A 3,429-nucleotide genomic window follows, 5' to 3' on the forward strand; every position below is an offset into this window, starting at 1 on the left:
ATAGTTTTTCAGAAAGCAAGAATTTTTAGACAACAAATTTTCAATGTAGGTGAAACAGCCTTCTATTTGAAGAAGATGCCAACTAGGACTTTCATAGCTAGAGAGGAGAAGTCAATGTCTGGCTTCAAAGCTTCAACAGACAGGTTGATTCTCTTGTTAGAGGTGATGTAGTTGTTGACTTTAAGTTGAAGCCAATGCTCATTTACAATTCTGAAAGTCCTAGGGCCCTTATGAATTATGCTCAATCTACTCTGCCTGTGCTCTATAAATGGAACAACAAAGCCTGGATGACAACACATCTGTTGACAACATGATTTACTGAATAGCTTAAGCTCACTGTTGAGACCTACTGCTCAGAAAAAAAAGATTTCTTTCAAAGTATTACTGCTCATCGACAATGCACCTGGTCATCCAAGGGCTCTGATGGAGTTGTACAAGGAGATTCATGTTGTATTCATGACTGCTAACACAACATCTATTCTGCAGCCCATGGATCAATGAGTAATTTCGACTTTCAAGTCTTATTGTTTAAGAAATCCATTTCATAAGGCTATAACTGCCATAGATAGTGATTCCTCTGATGGTTCTGGGCAAAGTAAATTGAAAATTATCTGGGTAGGATAAACCATTCTAGATAGGATTAAGAACATTTGTGATTCATGGGAAGAGGTCAAAATATCAACATTAACAGGAGCTGGGAAGAAGTTGATTCCAACCCTCATGGATGACTTTGAGGAGTTCAAGACTTCAGTGGAGAAAATCACTGCAAATATGGTGAAAACAGCAAGAGAACTGGAACTAGAAGTGGAGCCTGAAAATGTGACTTAGTTGCTGCAATCTCATGGTAAAACTTTAACAAATGAGGAGTTGTTTCTTATGGATGAGCAAAGAAAATGGTTTCTTAAGATGGAATCTGCTCCTGGTGAAGATGCTGAGAAGATAGATGAAATGACAAGAAAGGATTTAGAATATTACATAAACTGAGTTGATAAAGCAGTCGCAGGGTTTGAGAGGACTGACTCCAGTTTTGAAAGAAGTTCTACTGTGAGTAAAATGCTATCAAATAGCATTGCATGCTACAGAGAAATCATTTGTGAAAAGAAATGTCAACCAGTGTGGCAAACTTCATTGTTGTCTTATTTTAAGAAATTACCACAGCCATCCCAGCCTTCAGCAGCCACCACCCTGATCAGTCACCCGCCATTGACAGCGAGGCAAGACCCTCCACCAGCAAAAAGATTATGATTCACTAAAGGCTCAGATGATGGTTAGCATTTGTTTAGCAACAAAATATTTTTAGATTAATATATGTACATTTTTAGACAAAATGCTATTGCACACTTAACAGACTACAGTGTAGTATACACATAATTTTTATATTCACTGGGAAATCAAAAAATTCATGTGACTAGCTTTATTGCAATATTTGCTTTATTGTGGTGGTCTGGAACCAAACCTGCAATATCTCAGAGGTATGCCTGTAGTTATTACTCCCATCCCACTAACAGCTCTCTTCCATTGCCAATGTCCAAGGACATCAACAACAAGCTACAAATCCCAGCACACTTGAGGAAAACTTCCAACATTAAACACAGAGAACAAAACATGAAATTTGACAGTTTACTCTCTCATCAACAGTATATGGGAATACCTATTATTTCCACACCTCCTTCAGTCTTGGATATCTATAATCATTTAAAATAAAACAATCTCTTGTTAAGAATACTTATTACCACAGTAAATAAAATAAATAAATAAGCAAATATACAAATAAATAATAATTAAAGCAGTGTTTATATAAATTGTCCAAAGCATAGTAAGTGATAAAGTGGTACAAGTAGGATCTGCACCCAGTTAGTCACGCTCCAGAACTCATGCTTTTAGCAACCTAAACTCTTTAGAATATGGATTATGCATATTACTTTCCAATTTGTTGTTTGCTTTCTGAACTTTGATATTTGTAAATTTGTTGATTTATTGCTGTTCAGATGGCTAATTTTTTGGTATTCAAATCTGCCCATCCTCTTTTAATGGCTATTTAAAAAAATGAAAAATTTTCCACATCAAGACTGTATCAAATATAATGATAATTCATTCCTTTTTATTGCTGAGTAGTTTTCATGGAATGGATGTACTTTTGAGAAACATTCAACTATTTAGAGACATTTTAGCTTTTTCCAGCTTGAGGCTATGGCAAATAAAACTGCTAAACATTCATGTACAAGTTTTACGTGCACATTAATTTTCATTTCTCCAGGATAGATGCTCAAGAGTACAATTGCTGGAATGTATGGTAAATATATATAGTTTTTAAAGAAGCTGTCAAACTATTTTCCAGAGGGGCTGTAATTTATATTCCCAACAGCAAGTATGAGAGATTGAGTTTCTCCACATCCTCGCTAGCATTTGGTATTGTGACCATTCTTTTATTTTAGCTATTTTAGTATATGTGAAGTGATATCTCATCATGGTCTTAATTTGTATTTCTCTAATGGCTGATGATGCACAACATCTTTTCGTGTGCTTATTTGCCATCTGTATAACCTCTCCATTTGCTTTGAAATGTCTCTTCATTTGTTTTGTTTGAAATTTTTTTTTTGTCTTTTACTGTTGAGTTATGAGAATTCTTAAATATGCAAAATAGGAGTCCTTTGTCTGATGAGGTATACAGACAGTTTCTCTCAGTCTGTAGCTTGTCTTTTTATCATCTTAACAGGCTCTTTTGAAGAGCAAAATTTCTTAATATTGATGAAGGCAAGTTTATTGGATTTCTTTTCATCTAGAGATCATGGGGTATTTTTTGTTTTTTGGCGGGGTGTCACATCTAAGTCTCTTCACTAAGCCCTAAATCTAAAGATTTTATCCTATATAATCTTTGAAACATTTTACAGTTTTTGTTTTACACTTAAATCTATGATCCATTTTGAGTTAATATTTGTATAAGGTGCAACGTTTTGGTGAAGGAATTTTTGCCTGTGGTTATCCCATTGCTCCAGCACTGTTTGTTAAAAAAGACTCTCCTTCCTCCATTGAATTGCTTTTATCATCTCTGTAAAAAATCAGTTGGCCATAGTTGTTTAGAGCTATATATGAGTCTTTTATTCTGTTCTATTGATGTATGTCTCTCCCTGAACCAACACCACAGTTTTTATTACTGTAGTTATGTATGCATTGAAATCAAGTAAAATAATTTTTCCTACTTTATTCTTCTTTTTCAAAATGCTTTCCTGTTTTAGTTCCTTTGCATTTCCATATCAATTTAGAAAAAAAATCTTTTTTATTTCTAAAAGCAAATATCTGTGGAATTTTGACAAGAATTACATTATACTTATATATCAATTTGGGAAAAATTGACATCTATACTATGTTGAAACTTCCAATCCAAGAACATATTACATCTATCCATTAATTTAGAAGTTTAATCATGCC

This window comes from Physeter macrocephalus, chromosome 10 (genome assembly GCF_002837175.3).
Source record: "Physeter macrocephalus isolate SW-GA chromosome 10, ASM283717v5, whole genome shotgun sequence".
Classification (NCBI taxonomy): domain Eukaryota; kingdom Metazoa; phylum Chordata; class Mammalia; order Artiodactyla; family Physeteridae; genus Physeter; species Physeter macrocephalus.